General features: G+C 40.6%; 1 protein-coding gene and 1 long non-coding RNA gene across 2 annotated transcripts in view; one reads left to right on the plus strand and one right to left on the minus strand.

Annotated features, from left to right (window-relative positions):
- GAP43 (growth associated protein 43) overlaps positions 1 to 17,505 on the plus strand; it is a 94,263-nt gene that overhangs the window by 16,129 nt on the left and 60,629 nt on the right. The gene's annotated exons all lie outside the window — the stretch shown is intronic.
- LOC132491064 (uncharacterized) lies at positions 562 to 16,264 on the minus strand. Its single transcript, XR_009532634.1, has 3 exons — positions 16,175 to 16,264; positions 4,732 to 4,898; positions 562 to 859 (listed from the first exon to the last, which is right to left on the minus strand). It is a non-coding gene; the product is annotated as an uncharacterized LOC132491064 (long non-coding RNA).

Consider the following 17,505-nt stretch of genomic DNA (forward strand, 5'->3'; position numbering starts at 1 on the left):
TCCTACAGGGGAATGAAGAAACAAATGGCCAGGTAATCACTGACTTAACAACATCTAGCATATGTCTCTTACAAAAATATGATTCCTTCTGGGGAGTGGAACTGAGGAGGAATGGATTCCCCCTTGAAATTCTGGAGAGGGAGAAATAATCTTCAGTGTAGTCTGTTTCTTTTTAAAGAATATATATGAGAATCAAGAAAACAGAATAATGTTTCATGGTCATTAGGTAGCTAGGTCCCTTTGAACTAAAGCTATATAACATAGAGATTAAAAGTACTTTTTTTGGTCTGGCTGGAAACTTAAACACTCTTTTAGATTTCTTTCTTCAGGAAATGATATTCTAAGTTTCAAGCTGCTAACTTGCAAAACAAACTTTGGAAACAAATCTCATTTATAAGTTGGGGTAATGCTCACTCCAAAATCAAATTTGTAAAGGACCAAAAGAATATAATTTTCCAGTTTAGGGAATGGATGAGCATAAGGAAGGCAAGCTGAAGCAGACTTCAGCTGAAAAAATGAGTCACTTTTCTCAGTTGTACATTTTTTATTTCAGTAATTACAGGGGAGGTGGAGAAGATGCATGAGTAGTTTGGGTTGCTGAGAAAGTAGATGAGAGAAGCAAGTATTCAATGTTGGAGAAGTTGGATTGGTGGAACCCTTGGAATCATTTCTTCTGTCCTGGTGGAGCCCTTGGAACCATTTCTAGAAGACGTAAATTTCAAGTTGCCAATGACCTTATCATACTCCAGGAATAGCCAACAAATCTGGGTTGTTCTGATTAAACAAAATTTCAGCCTAATTCTCTAGAACTAAGAAGGGAGTTTTCCTTGGATTCCAGTGGGTGGTCAACAGGTCAGGCCTAAGTTGGTACAAAAAGATTAGAGAATAGACTTAATAGACTAGAGGGTAACAAAATCTACTAGACACTCTCTATACCTATAAGTTTTTAATGCCTCCTAACATTAAGTGATGCTATCTTCACCACCTGAAATGCTTTCTTTCCTCCATCTGCCAAACTATGTTCTGCCTCCAAAAATTCTGTTGAAAAATCACCTCTTTTATAAAATCATTCCAGACCTTTCCTCATTCTCCGTCTGGATCCATGCTACAATCACTATAATAACCTCCCTAGTAATTCTTCTCCCCCCATATAGTTTATGTGTGTGTGTATATGTTGCACATATATATATGTATACACACACAGAGAGAGAGATAGAGAGAGAAAAGAGAGAAGAGAAAGAGCATTTATATGTTTTGTACTTATTGTCCTTTTCTGTTTCCCCTAGACACTGCTTAAGTTTAATTCCTGGGTTCGTCACTGTTCCAGATTTCACAAGGCACTGTTCAAGGCTTCCTACTAACTACCTTTTTATTTAATCTCCCAGGGAAAAGTTGTCATTCTCTTTCACTATATACCTGGTGGAAATAATTATCATTGATTAGTAGAGCTAAAGGGATCTTAGAGATTATCTAGTTGGTTTTTTTTTTAACTTCTTTTGAGCCACAGAACTTTTGATCCCAGATATTTCTCAGACTCCAAGTACATAAAATAGATAAAAGGCGCCATTTGGCCAGAGCAGAGTTTGGTGGCCCAGACTTCTGTCCTGTCCATCCCCTCCTCTTTGCTCTGAGGCCCCTCTGAGGAAGCCTAGGGAGCAGAATTTGGGAAACACTGATCTATGTCCAATCCTTCATGGTGCGGATGTTGGGAAGTTAAGGTATTCGGCTCAGAAAGGGCTGAGCTGGAATTTCTTCCTATGTCAGTGCCACTTCTTTCAGAGGGGTAAAAGAGGATCATGCTTTCAATTTCTGGATGTATATATCCCTAAGTATTATAAATTTGTGAAGTCAGCATTTATGTGGTTCATAAATGGACAGGGTTCTTTCACAAATGAAGACTAGAAGTTTTTGTGTTTTCCACATTTTGACTCATTTATCTTATTTTTCAATTAGCCTTTTTTTTTATCAGGACTAACTTTGTGAGACAATATTTTCCTCAAATGTTATATGAAAGTCACTTATTCATTCAATAAACATTTATTAACCATCTACTAAGTCAGAAATTATGCAGAGTACTGGAAATATAGGAATAATTTTCTTAAAAAAAGAAACACTCTCTACCCTCAAGTAGCTCACAGTATAGTGTGGTAGACCTCTCTATGTCTGTTTCAAAGTATGTATTCTACAGTGTGCTCCTGGATAATTTTATTAATCTCAGGTGTATTTTCCTAATTGTTCAGGGATGTTTTCCACTGTAGGAATGCACTAGTGTTTCTTCTCGTGTAGATGTGACTATCCAATCTGCCTTGGAGAACTGGAGGGTGAGTTTTGTGAATAAGAGAACATTCATAGGTATTAAGACTTAAATACTGCAAAGCCAGAGGATTTTTAAGGATTAAATGTGTTAATATATGTAAAATACTTAGAACTATACTTGGCATATAGTGAGCACTAATGTTAGCTATTGCTTGTTATTGTTGATGTTGTTGATGATGATGATTTGGGGTCTATGTTAAAGGAATCATGTCAAGTATTTTTTGGTAGGAATTTTTCAAGGGCTAGTTTCTGGGTTTTGGGTGTGTGTGTGTGTGTGTGTGTGTGTGTGTGTACATGTCTAAGGTTTAAGAAACTTACAATTGGTTAATTGAGAAATGAGATATTAATGTTGCTGATTTAAATTTTGCCCAGCCTGGGCTCTCAATAGTTTTTAGGACTAATATATATTGGTTCTTGGAGTCTGGAACTCAGAGATATAATTAGCCTATCTTACAGATGTGGTCAATAAAATAAGAATAGAAGTTTAAGCTTCCTTCACACTTAGAAGGTACAGAGGCTTATCGCTTCCAGGCAACTGGAATGTGAGCATCTCAAGACCTAGACTCAGCCACTCTGAATCTTCAAGGAATGATGTAAAGATGCAATGGCAATGATAAATTATCCTCAGAGATGGTGGCATTTGGGTCTGGTGTCTGTGGTACCCACAAACTGATGTCCTAACCAGCCAGGGGTCTCACCTTGACTCTGTTTCTTGGATCCAGCTTGCTTTCCTTGGTTCCTGCCTATTTTTTGAGCCTTGTTCTCTGGCCTTCCCATCAATAATGTGAGCTCTGATATTATCTGAATCCAGTCTAGTTTCTATGCTTGCACGTAAGAATCTGACTGGTATAATTCTATACTCAAGAAATCAGACCATAGCTACCAATATTTTTCACCGTGTTATGGCAGCAACCTCAGGGCTTTTGCTCTTGCTGTTCCTTCTGCCTGAAATGCTTTGTTCACACTTATTCTCGTGATTTGCTCCCTTACTTCCTCAGGGCTCTGCCCAAATCTCACCTGTGTAGATCTCATCAAGGAGGCCTTCTCTCATCATCCTATATAAAGCAGACCCCACCCTACACTTCCTTTCTCTCCTTTTTTATTCTCTTTCATTATACCACTACAAAAATGCTTATTTATCTCTCCTTTTACATTTTAATTGTTTAAGTATTTGGGGAGGATTTTCCTGCTGTGGTAAATTTATACTCATTAAATTGTCAAATATGATGGTATTATTTATTTATTTGATGCAGGCGCCATAAGGGGAAATGCTTGCTTTTGCCACTGGCACCATCTGGCTTTGACTGATTATTGTATTTTACCTGATAGTCTTTGGACAGGACTATCAGCGTGATGAATGGGTGAGAGTGGGAGGAGTTCAAACACTGGTTGAGAAAGGATAACAAACCTGTAGCAATAAGTCAGACACCAGGAGGCATTCTAAACACTGAATAAGATAGAACATCCATCGCATGTCTTATTTGCATTCCAGGTTAAACTTCAAAGAGTCAACGTGGCAAAAACATTCCAAGATAAAACTAGCAAGATGTTCTAGAAAAGATTTAAGTTGCTAGGCAAAAAGAAAAATCCTTTGTGGTTACTGAGTGTGCTGTGATTCCACATGGTTGTAGTTGCAGCTAGAATTCTGCATCTACATTTTCTCAGCATCAGTAAATTATAATCTGATGGATATTTAAATAAAAATGAAAATTTTAAGGCATTCCAACATTCTGAGAGAACAATTGATTTGTGGGAATTAAAGAATAGAATGCAGAATAGCAAATGGTGGCACAATGGCCAGGCACTGGGTTCTGGGGTTATAACCTGATCTTGAACCAAAACCTAATCCCCTGTCATTCTCAAAGCCTGATCTTCATCAGAGGCTTCAATCCAGGACAGAAGTGAGGTGGTAACTTTGCTAATGTGGGGCATCCTCAGCATGCCTGGATCCCTCTGACATTCTCGTTGAGGCAGAGAACCTAAAAAAGCTACCATTCAATCTTTCTTCTTTCCCCAAAGAGAGACATCTTTAAGGTGCATGTATGGCTGGCCCCTATATTATTTTGGTTTATCAATAGATCACCTATCACTTTCATATTATCTTCAAGTTAGAAGCGATTTTAGAAGTCATCTTGTCTATGAAATCATTGATTTATTCATTAGGAAACAATTATTAAGTGTCTACTATAAATTAAAGGATGTAGACTGAAAAAATGAATCACATATGCTTGTCCCCTCTATAGGATGCATGAATTCTTCTCCATGACATCATGATGAGGTTGGAGTTCAGCCTTAACTGGAATATCTCCAACATTTTGGGTGTTGTTGCTATTCATTTATAGCACTCCTCAATAGAGAGAAAGCAAGTTAACCTCACTTAAAAGGGTAGCAGGGCCCAACCAAAACTTTGCTTACCCCCCATCATTCAAAAGGTCAGATGCAGAATCCTTGAAGTCAAAGTCGAATACGTGAAGTTCTGGACAGTTAATTTAGTGAACTCTTTCACCTTTGTCTTCTTTGTCTTGATCCCTGACAAACTTCACTGTGCCTCGCCATTCTTCATGCTCATCCAGAGATGGGAGCTAAATACCAAATTTGGATATTTGTAACCAATGAGTTCTATTCTCTTGTTGCCACAAAAAAATATCTCCAAACCTCTTTTTTTTTGCCACACGGCATGCAGGATCCTAGTTCCCTGACCTGGGATCAAACCCACACCCCCTGCAGTGGCAGTGTGGAGCCCTAGCCACTGGACCACCAGGGAAGTCCCCTGTTGTGTCCCCAGACCTCTTAATGTATTTCAGAGCACTTTTGCTTCTTAATGAATAAAGCTTCATCAGCTCAGTTTAGTTTTGTTTGCACAGAAAAATCAAGCTTTGGAATAAATCTAGAGTGTTAAAATGAAATTCCTACAGTTGTCAAATGCTTTGAAATATCTCAAGAAAAACACTTATTGAAGCTTTTCAGCATTTGGCCTTGGCAAGAATTTAGGTATTAAGAGTTCCCATGAAATGAAAAATAAAATGGCATGCAAATATATACACATATACACAAAACCCAGACTATGGACTTTTAGGAATTTTTGAGATTTCTAGTTTGGGTCTAAGGTAATGATCAACTGTCATTTGTCAGAACCTTTGTTTAATAACAATTTTAAGAAATTGAACAGTGGACTAACTTAAAGTTTTTTAAATGTGTTACTAAACCCAAAATATATTAGATTATGCTTCTTGATACGATTATTCTTAAACCATGACTTAAGATTCTTCTAATATTCCCTCACTGTCAGCGTCCAGAAACTCAGGGCCAAGGGTAAGTCAGCCTTAGATAAACAGATTGTATGGCCTAGGCCACCAATCTGTCCAGCATTTATGACCTATAAAGATTCTTCCTGCGAGCGTCTCTGCTTATGCCAACTGTTTATATGCACAGAGGCAACTTCCAAAGCTGTCATTCCCAGGTTTGCTTTGCTTATACAACTAGCTGTTACTGTGCTGGGACTTTCTTTCTTTGTTTCTTTCTTTTTTCTTTCTTTCTTTCTCTCTCCCTTTCTTCCTCCCTCCCTCCCTCCCTCCCTCCCTTCTTTCCTTCCTTCCTTCTTTTTTCCTTTCTTTGCCAAGAAAGGCTCAATTAACCCATGAGTTTGGTCAAGAATAGAAGTTGAAGGGCAAGACCTGAAAATTACAGCGTTTAATTTTGCACAGTGTCTTGATGATGGAGCAAGGACTCAGGGATGGTGACTATAGGTGGAGATTCAGAAAAAGTCTAATGAAAGAGCATGAGGGGGCGATCACACATATGCTTCAAATCATTCTGAAGAAATGGAAGAAAATAGAAATAATCTAAGACAAAAGAGGGGAAGCTCTTCAGCTATTCTGAATTAAGCACATACCCTCAGAAATATTTGCAGTGCCCTAAATTAGTAGATTGCCACTTCTTATAGAGAAGATATAATCAGGAAAGATCTCAACCACAAGAGACCCCTCCACTGAGAACTATTTGCAATTTGGTGCCATATTGTGTGTCAGAAAGCCTTTTCTCATCCTGTTTTATATGTTATGTATCTCTTTCCAGGAAACTAAACAACCAACTCATATGTCCTGAACCCCGACTATGGGCCTAACTCTGTTACTAATATGTACTATGGGATATATTGTGATGGGGTGGGGAATATAAACCCCACCATCAAGAAGGGGAAAGAAGGCTGATGTTTAAGAACTATGTACAAACTAAAGAATAATACTCTTGAAAGTAGCAAAACAAGGCAGTCTGCAATTAAAGGAAATGGGTGTTGTGAGAGATCAGTGAGGGGTCGTTGGAGGAGGCAGAGGAACATGAAGGCTTTAAGGGTGGGGAGAGTGTTCAAGATGAGGGAGAAGAGACAGTATTCCAGCTAAGTGGGCTGGCACAGCTGCTTCTTCTGGAGCCTTGAGGAGACCATTCTGAAGAATGTGAAGACTGTTTGATGGTAAGGGTTAGGAGGTGAAATAGGAGTGGAGATGAGGCTTAGCTAAAAAAGGAAAACAAAAATGGCCTGCTGTGGTAAGAAATTTGTGCCATGAGCAGCTTTTGACTAAGGGAGTGACATGATGAAAGAGATATTTATGGTACATAGGCATGCAGGATTGCATGGGGAGACCGGAAACAGGAAAGCAAGTTACAAGGTTATTTTTAAAGAAAATAAGAATGAGCAAAAGAAGCCTTGAACTAGGGTGTTCACGACTGGAATTGAAATGTAAAACTAATTGCAGACCTTTTGAGAAAAATGGACCGTTTTCAGTTCCTATGGGACATGAAGAAATGTCTCTGTCAATACATGTGGTCTGTGACCCTTCTAATTTTTCTGATCAAGTGGCATGTGGTATACGCAGTATGACAAGGCACATCACAGAAGTAGTCCCTGTTTTAGGCAATTACTATGGGCCCCTCTGCAGACCTATTCGCTTTTCATTTTCATTTCCTTAGTTCTTGGATTGCTAACTCTATATCCCACCTTTATTTTCTGCTTCTGACCCCTTCAGGTAGACCCTATCAAATATTCCTTCTGGGCCTCTGAGATTGGGGATCCCCTGGACACTGGACTCTCAATCCTACTCTCTTCTCTAGTCTTGGACACCATCTTTAGCATGGAACTCCATCACCCCATTTCAAACCCACTGAACTCTAGAAGCCAGGCCAATTCCCCCCAATTTGCCCTGTGATAGGTAGAGAAATAAAATATGATTGTAAGATTTCCAGCTTAGATAGTGGAGTGGAAGTACTCTGGGCAGAATTCATACACTTGAAAGGAAGAGCTGGTTTGTCAGGAAGATGATGGTTTTAAGTTCCAGCATGATCAGTATGAATGAGGCATCCAGAAATGACCAGCTGAAGATTCAGAAGTGGAGGGAGAGATAACAGGTGCAAGTGACTCAAAGGGAGATTGAAAGCTTATTCATCTTCATGGGCTTCAGTCGAGGGAGAGTTAGAAAGAGAAGAGCAGAGGGAAGAGCCTAGTCTCCCTTCAATGGCAGAAGATACTTCATTAAAAGAAAGAAAAATCAGTAAAAGAACTAACATAATCAGAATCAGAGAAGGCAGTAAGGAAAAAGCTTCAAGTAGAAGGGTGAACACTATGAAATCAGAGTGATGCACGAGGATGAGAATGGAGACTAGACCACTGAATGTAGGATGACTATTAATAACCTCTGGGTGGACAATTTAGTAGAGTGGTGAGGATGAAAGTCAGAGAGCAGGGGCTTCGGAGGGATAGAGATGGAAGAAATGCAGACAACTGGCAGAGACCACGCATTTTAAAATTTTGGCACTGAACAGAGGAAGAGAAATGAGATTGTAGGAAAAGGGTGGTTTTTCAAGCTAGGGAGAGACCTGTGTTAAAAGGAGGAAAGCATAGAGAAGGGTAGACTGAAAGGCTGAAGGAGGAAATAAATGTCACATCAATGAAGGGATGGGTTCAAATTCTTAGATTTCAGGAGAGTTCCCTGTGGAAAAATGATACCCCTTTGAAATAGAAAGGAAACAGAAGTGGATGAGAGGTTTGTTGAATTGGGGTGGTGTAGATGCAGGAGATGCTGCCAAAATTCTGAACCCCCTCCCATTTTTTCCTAGGCGAAGAACTTTGATCAGATGCTCAGAGTAAAAATGGGGACGGAACACTTTCAGGGGAGTTTACTAAGCAACACTAAGCAGCATGTTCCCAAGTGGTTTATGGATCGCCTGACTGCGTATCACCTAGAGAGCCTTTTAAAAAGAAAGGTTCCTGGAGGAGAGACTTCATTTACAAGCTCCTCTGATGATTCTTTTGCATGTAAATTTGGAAGCCAGTGCCTTGTTGGGAGGTGGAGCTATCGTGAAAACACTGTCTAATTTAGGAAGCTAGCAAGAAGCTCCAACATCTCTCATCCTGTGGCCATTTTAATCTTCACGTCCCTCACAGTGCTCCTTTCACTAGGTGTATTTCCATGGGAAAGAGGATAAAACTCACACCAGCATAAACCTGCATGAGTTCTTGGTTAGATCCACAATAAATGGGAAAGCATTAAGGTATATCTATAACCAAAAAGAAAACCTCAATATTGTTCCTGTGCACACATGAAATTTAGATGATATAAACCACTTATTTTTTCCACTGAATTTCCATTCAGTCCATTAAGAGCTTACTTCAGGTAGGCATCTGGGTGTCCCCATCTCTCTCTGGGCTCCCTTTCTTTTCTCTTTCCCCCAACCCACATTTTCTACTTTTATGTCCCCCCTCCTCCCCTACCCCTCTAGACTTCAGATGGGACGTTAGATCTTTATGGTTCTGTGCATTGTGCCATGTTCTGTCCTAGAGGGTCAGCATGAGAAGCTTCAGACGTTTGGTCCCTAGGGATTTAAAAGCTGCACGTGGAGAAGATTAACTGACATCTGCTTGCTAAACTTGACTACCTCTTGTACCATAACATTGATATATTGTTATGTATCAAAAAGTCATAGTTTCTTAATCTAGCTTCACTCCTCATAAAGAATAAAGGGGAAATAAAAAGTGTGGAAGAGAGTAAAATCCAATTCTGTTACACTGCGGTACCCTTTATTATTTGGGACTCATATGTCAGGAGGCCCACAACAGAGAAGCATAGGCATACGTGATGGAGTTCTGTAAATTTAACATTAGGTTTCCTGCTAAGTGAAGTTTCAGTTTCTCTCTCTCTCTCTCACACACACACACACATACACACTCATACACACAAAAGAGCTGCTGTTTCTTTTTATTTTTTTTGAAAAGTTAGGCTTGGTGTTGAAAATTATCTCATTAAATTTTTGTTTGTCCGTTTGATTGGTTTTTTTGTTTGTTTGGAAAAAAAAATTACTACGAGTTGCCTAGGGTGAGAAGGGGTGACTATTGAATGCCACAACATTAAATTGGACCCTGTCAACAAGAGTAAGCATACCCTAAGCTCATTTCATATGTAAATTGTATTTTTTCTTTCCTTTCTCTACATTTTATTCACCAAAGCAGAAATGGGAGGTTTTAGTTTCTCTATTTCTTTCTTCTAGTATACTGATATATTCAAAAGAGTATAGTAATTTTCTCCATTTTTACCCCAGCCATGCTTTTCTTAAGCACTTCTACTTGGTCCTCCCTGCTCCCACACCTCCCCCCCCACCTCCCCCGCCCACTGTTCTAAAATTGCTCCCTCTGAGGTCCCTAGTGGCCTCTTCATTTCCATTTCCAAAGTCCTTTTCTTGGTGTTCACTTAACATTTTCACCCAACCGGACTCTGCTGGACACCACTTCCTGGCATTGATTCTCTCTTCTCTTGGCTTCTATGCTGGCCCTTTTCAATTCTTACTCTCCTTGTCTAGGCTGGCTTTCACTAGATCAACTTTCCATTTTCGTCTTCTAAATGCAGATATTCCCCAGAACAAGACCTTAGTCTTTCTGACCTTTTACCTCTAATTTTCATCAGAAATCCCATCCACCTTTATAGCTTCAACTATCATCTCTCCATAAATATATCTCCCAGGTTTGTATTTCCTATACTCAAATGCTTCTTACATCTCTAGTTGGATTCCCCCTTCCAAATGTTTGTAATTGAAACTGAGTCCATCACCTTTCTCCAAAATCCATCTTCCCCTTTGAATTCTCCCCTTTCTGTTAATTCTTCCAGTCTCAGTGATGATTTTCTCATCTTAATTTCTAAAGCACGTATTAGCTGTACCGCCCGTTTAACTCTGAATTTATGCTACTTTGTTATTTATTTAATTCTTTAATTTTATTTCTTGTTACCATACATAAATCATAAATATTTTGAGGACAAGAGTTGCATTTTTTACATCTCTATATTTCTGCTTGCTACCCAGTATTCAATAAATGATTTTTATTGTTAAGATGTCTCAACTAAGTTGCTAATATTTTGCATATACCTCTCTTATTGTGGTCATTTTTGAAAGAGTTGACAGATTTTGATGAAAATCAGTAGATATGAAGATGTAATTGTGGTTCAGACCACCATCTTGAGACAAAATGGCAGCTAATAAATTTACTGATAAGAGATTTTCTCTAGCATTGTTAACAGTGGGTTCTGTATAATTTTATATATGTTTGCATTGAATGTGTCCTGCTATTCAGAACCTCTGATAGAGCAAGCTACCAGTCAAAAAAATTTTGACTTAAATGGAAGAATCTAGAGTTAGGTTAGGTTATGCAGATACCCAAATGAGAGGTAAGGCTAAGCTAAACATCAAAAACTGGATGTTGACACCTCATTTGGGAGAATACTGACAGCAGGGAATATGCATTTTCTTAATTTTTATTGACCAAAACATAAGGAAGTTTTTTTCAGTGTTAAAGGTTAGCAAAAGACTTGAGGAATAGTTTCTGCTCTCACTTTGTGTTTTAGGCCATTAGTTTACCAAGGGTAACCTCTACTTAAACTTTTGTATCTCCCAGGACTAGGTTTACAGATTCTCAGAATTAATGAGCTGGAAAGAACTAGACCATCTAGTTCAAACCTCTTGTTTAGAGATATGCGACTTGCTTCCTCTGGGCCTTATCCTTGAAGCCCCGAATTTGTACTGGCCCTAGAGTTTGGGTAATTCTATCCAAATGGAAATGTTGCTATTATATTATAAAATAACATTTTTTGCCCCGTTCATATTTAATAAATTTTCCCACGAAAAACGATTTACTTTCCACTTTGTAGATACTTTCCCATGAAAAAATAGATTGATTTCTCACTTTTCAAACACTAAACATTTGAAATTTAAAAATTGGTCCTAAAGAAGAGTTTTCAGAATATATAGAACAATAGTAAGGAGAAAATATCACTCTCCATCTCTCCCTGTCCATTCCTCCCTCTACCCCAAATCCACTGTATATAAGAATGTATGCATTGCTTCTGCAGTGATTCTGCCATTCTTAAGGCTGGAAAACTTGCTTCAATTGCCTCTCATTAGCTTGAAGTTATTTTTCTCTTATGTAAAATAGTCTATATTTCATGTATTCCATGGTTTTAGTTTAATTTATCAGTTGGCCACCATAGGTACAAAACAGAATTGGTGCTCAGAACAAAGTACAAAGTTTTTCAAACACTGACTATTATACTCATTTTTAGTATGGCCCTAAGCAATTCCCCTACTTGTCCACTTATCCACCTACAGAGGATGAAACAGCAAATTACAAGAGTTTATCTGAAAAGTTCTTCTCTGGAGAAAGAGACTTAGGAAATATAAACTCTCCTTACTGAAGAGCCCAGCTCTTCCCAGGGCGCTCTGAGAAAATGATGGGCAAACCCAATACTACTTCAGCACACCTCTCTCACAGTCTTTTTTTAAAAGCCCTATTTTATTTGATCACTTCGTTCCTAAGTCAAAAGAGTGTTTCAGCAAAATCTGCCTTCCTGGGGGCAAAAGCAATCTCAACAGTGTCACACTCTCAGAAAGGCAGATACTGCTGAATGTTGACTGGACAAAAGATGGGTTTCTTTTTCCTCCAGCAATAATTGCTCCCATTACTTGAGAAAGAGACACAATATGATGTTGATTCCTGTTTACAGATGTTTAACCAGTGCCCCTTCGGAGGGTCATGTGTCTACAAACAGCATCATGGTAATTATATCCATTGATGTAAAGAACAGATGTGGAAATTGGTGGTTTCTTGGGGGAAAATAATGCCAAGTCCACTTTCCAGAAATGTACACAGTGCAATGCAGCTGTAACATTCTGTGCGGAGGTCTCTTTAGTGTCTGTAACTGCATGTGCTTACATTAAAAAATATGGGATTTCTGTGCGACACCTAGCAGAAAAGTCCAGGGGCACCTAGAAAATGATGCAGATCATTTGATGCGTTTAAAAATTCCTAGTGATACTGGACACATCTCCATAGCCCAAGAAGGTCTTTGATTCTAAAGTTTTCCGGGCAAGTGATAGGTATTGAGAAGAGAATCGAATGAGACAAACTCTGATGCTCCACACACCCTTGAGATCTCTGCATCCTACCTATAACAAGACTTCAGTGAGGCCAGATTGCATCAAGGTATCATACTTTGACCTGTGAACACCAAAATATTCTTAAACTCACCACGGCAGGGTCTGGCAGGGATCAGGGGTCACTGATCCTCTCCTGAAAACTAGAATTCAATGGTTCCTTATTTTATTTTATTTTATTTATTTATTTATTTATTTTTTCTTTTTGCTGTATGCGGGCCTCTCACTGTTGTGGCCTCTCCCGTTGCGGAGCACAGGCTCCGGATGCGCAGGCCCGGCGGCCATGGCTCACGGGCCCAGCCGCTCCGCGGCATATGGGATCCTCCCAGACCGGGGCACGAACCCGTATCCCCTGCATCGGCAGGCGGACTCTTAACCACTGCGCCACCATGGAGGCCCTGGTTCCTTATTTTAAATGCCAATGTTACCTTGGATGTAACAAGAAAGATTAGATGAAATCTAATCTATGTCATATATTGTGTGCAGAACATTATACAGAGATCCAGTGTATGCCTAAAGGATGAGATTTCTCCTGAACCAAGGCTATCTGTGCCTTCACATGTACCAAAATTTTCAGAAGACAATATGTATCCTATAAATCGGTAATCGTGATGAAACATTGGAAGTTAATTTGCATTTACATTGTTTACAATAATATGCCATGACATTATGCCTAACTTTGGAATTTTGCCTCTGGGGCAAAAAAAGTGTAATCTTCTTTTTCCAGGCTGTGCTTTTCTGCTTTTCATGATACCATATAAACTACCCAGTAGCACCAAACTGGGTGTCTATGATTGAAATGTAACAGAGGAGCAATCTAGTCTGCTAATCTGAATCTTTCAGGCCCAGAATGGACTGATAATAAAGAGACCTGCCAAGTGCCTTAGGCTAAAGTGTGCCTTTTGACACTAATGATCTAATTCAGCTATCTACTTTGTCCCAATTTCAGCCTTCTCTTTCTCTGTGGCCCTAGGCACTCAAAGGAAAACACAGGAGGTGAGGAGGCCTAGCATCAGCTCTATCACTGGTTGTATCACTCTCTCTCTAGGCCTTGGTTTCCATGGTTATGAAAGAACATGGTTTGATGATTTCTCCTAGGTCTCACATGTTGGGCTAAGTGAGTCTATGCATGTTGGAATTTAAGACAGGAATTCTTGGTCATATGTGTGGGATAGCTCCAACTGTCTCTAAAAGCAGGAGGCAATGGGGTAGGAATAGAAAATTCTGACTGATGCTTGATATAAACATTTTCAGTAAAATCAAGGAAACTATTCCCAAACAGGAATGTGGCTCAGCTTATCATCCTCATTGTGGTCTAAGCCCACTAGGGTACTTATTAAAATGCATTTCAGGCCCTCTGTAGTGCTACGCCAGACTTCTTCAGTCAGCGTCATGGAATCTGCTTTACACAAGAACACTGGTGGTAAAATATACAAGCTGAAGTTGGAAATCCTTCGTCTAAGTGAATGAGCACTTTTTCTGCTCATCTGTAATTTGGTTGGGAGACAGTCATTAGTCTACCCTAAACTTCAGTTTTATAATAATGGAAACATTATCCGTCTTTCCTGTTTCCCAGTAAGTGTTAGTACGTTAGTAGGACAGCCTCTTAGAAAACAGCTTCTTAGAAGAGCAAGCAATTTCTTAGTTACGAATGGCTTGTTTTTCAAAAATAAATAAACTTGAAACTTAAGACACTTTTGCCACGGAAATAACATAAAATTGTGTTAATGGTGTTAATGTTTCCAGACCTGTCTATAAAATTCAGGTTGATCCCAAATGTAGCTGGAATTCTGTACATTGGCAGTGAAAACAGGAGAAAACAATAATGTTATCGGGTTTGGGAATGTAATAGAACCAGTTCTTTATATCTAATTTCACACACACACACCCTTAAAACACTTCACTTTTCTGATCTGTAGGTGTTATGCTAGCCCCATTCAACAGTAGCCAGAATGGAAATTACAGCAAAACTATTGTTTATTAGGTAACTTTGTATCATTTTGGGATTCTCAAGAGGAATGAGAAGAGGGATGAATAAAAAGGAAATTTCCCATGCCCATTGGGCAAACGGAGAAGTACCATTGTGGGGAAGTGAACTCAGGGCAGGGGGTAGACTGAGAAAAAGGACATTAAAGAGGAAATGAGTGGTTTGTGTGAGCAGGTGAAGACCTGAGTGGAAGTGTAGGAGAGGTGAGTTGCTTAGGTCTAAGGAGAAGAACTTGTTGGATGTATGGTCGCCCCTCCCCCATCCCCACCCCTACCCCAGGCAGAAGAAAGGAACAGTGGGTAAGAGATTTTGTCAATTCGATAGTTACCACCAGATGGCGAAATTGATCCCAGGCCTCTTGCTACTGGTCAGTTGATTGAGAAAAAGGGAGAAGAATATGTGCATCGCTTGGTAATTCATTCATTTATTCCACAAATATTTACCGAGTGCCCACTGTCCCATGAACTACGTCAGGAACTGATGTTGACATGGCCAACCCAACAAAGTCCCTGCCCTCAGTGAACTTACGATTGGGGGGGGGGAAGCTAAACTGGCACAAGAATGTCCCTAGAGTATTAGTTAATATTCTTCTTATGTAGTGAAGGACAGGCTTTCTCCTCTGGTGACTTGCCTCAACGTCAGTCCAGACAAAACCAAAGATACACGAAGCCAGTACTTCTTTTTCTCCACGAACCTGCCCACACCTGGAAGACTGCCTCCCAGCTTTCCCTCCAACCCGCCCCTTGGTCTTTCATGATCCAGGCCTCAGCCTTTCCTCAAATAAAATAGTACTAGCCTTTGGCCTCCTGCCTTCAAAATGTTTATCTTGTCTAGATGATGGGTATTAATCGGATTAACCTAGAGAGGAGGTGTTACAGAATTCCTCACCTCTGATATCATCTGCATTTTAGGTAAGCTTGTTGGGTTTTTGGTGTTTGTGTTTTGTTTGTTTGTTTGTTTTGTTTTTTTCCTTTTCCACAGTGCTTCCAAAGCCTAGCAACATCTAACCTTTTTTGGGTATTGGTTACCTCTGACATTCTTAGAAAACCTGTGGACATTCAACAGCAAAATAATCATGTAAACAAAGTACAAGGCATATTACTTCAGATTCAGGGACACCTTGAAGCCCATTCTTAGACCATCTCAGACTTAATATCTATCATCTATCTATGCATCATCTATGTATCATCTATGTATCATCTATCTATCATCCATCTATCATCTATCTATCATCTATGTATCTATGTATCATTTTTCTATCTTATCATCTATCATCTATCTATTATCTATCTATCTATCTATTATCTATCTATCTATCTATCTCATTCACAGAACTGACACAAATCATGGGAGCTTGTGGCACAGCATCCTGGGAAGCAGCGGAAAGGGTTTAAGCAAACTTACTTATTTACCCTAAGCAGCACAGGTTCTGATTCGTGTCTCCCCGTTTTCTGTCAAGCGCGGACAGCTGACGACTGACAGCTAGGTCTCTCCTCCGCAAGCCGCTCAGCCTTTGTCTCCCGGCCCCTCCCCCTGCATTTTGACTCCAGTTTCCGTCCCACAGTCTCTCTTCGCGACTCATTTTCTGCCTCCTTTAGGCGTTCCCTCCGGCCTCTCTTTAGGGTGACCTCATCCCTTTGTTTCACCCGTCAGCCCCTCCCTACGCCCTCATCCCTGGCTGCGGCTGTGGCCCGGCCGCTGGGACCCGGGGGACCGCAAGGCGTGGCTCCGACCCGCCGCCCCGAGAGCCGCCCTGGGAGCCCCTCCTGCGACGATCCAAATCTCAGGGGAGAATTCCTGCGCCCCCGGAACACGGGGAGTTTTGTTTTATCTTAACGAACATTCACAAACTCTCGTTGAGAGATAATTGCTTCTTTCAGCGGCTCGGACAACAAAAGCATCAGCCGGCGCCCCGGGCCTGTAGGTGGCAGAGCAGCGGCGGGGGCGGGGGGGCAGGTGATGCGCGGGCTCCCTCCTTCGCCTTCATCAGTCCGCGGGCGTCACCTCCCGCCGGCAGCAGCACAGCCGCAGAGCTTCCAGGGACCGAGCCCCCTGTCACCTCAAGGTTACACAGCGGGTGGGAAGGCAGAGGAGAGAAAGCTGGGTCAATTGCAAGTCGCACGCCTGTCCCTCCCAGTTTTCCCTTGCTTGGGGGCTACAAAAAAGCACGTTAGCTTTGCTCTGGCTGTTGGCACCTGTTTCTCTAGGACAGGCGGTGGGGAGACGCGGAGCAGCGGGCAAGAAGATTTCTGTGTATCGGCAGGAAAAGACCTTTGGAAACTAAACAGGAATACCTTGTCTTTAGCGTACAACAAAGGCGAGAAAATCAGCTAAGGTCAGCGCCAGGGACAATGATCCTTCATCACTGAAAAAAGAAGATAAGCAGGCCTCCTCATTTGAGCTTTCCATTTACCACGATGAAATACAGGCTCCACGGACAATTGCAAATGAGTTACTTTTGGGTGGCGTGGGGCGAAGGAGGGTAAAAGGAGCAGATGGGAAGTGAGATGACCTGTGTAGGTGTGGCCAAATTTACCCCGCGGTGAGCTTTTTTGCTTAGCCTGGAAACATGGCACCAGCATGTATTTTCCGTTCATTCAGTAATATTGTTTTAAAATGATGAAAGAAGACAGTACAGGTGAGACAAGCAAACTTTATTCAACACTTCATGAAGCCAGCAGTCTCTGGTCTCAAGGGCCCTGACACCTGCAAAACGGGGCTGAAGGCAGGATGCT

This window comes from Mesoplodon densirostris, chromosome 5 (genome assembly GCF_025265405.1).
Source record: "Mesoplodon densirostris isolate mMesDen1 chromosome 5, mMesDen1 primary haplotype, whole genome shotgun sequence".
In the NCBI taxonomy this organism is placed as follows: domain Eukaryota; kingdom Metazoa; phylum Chordata; class Mammalia; order Artiodactyla; family Ziphiidae; genus Mesoplodon; species Mesoplodon densirostris.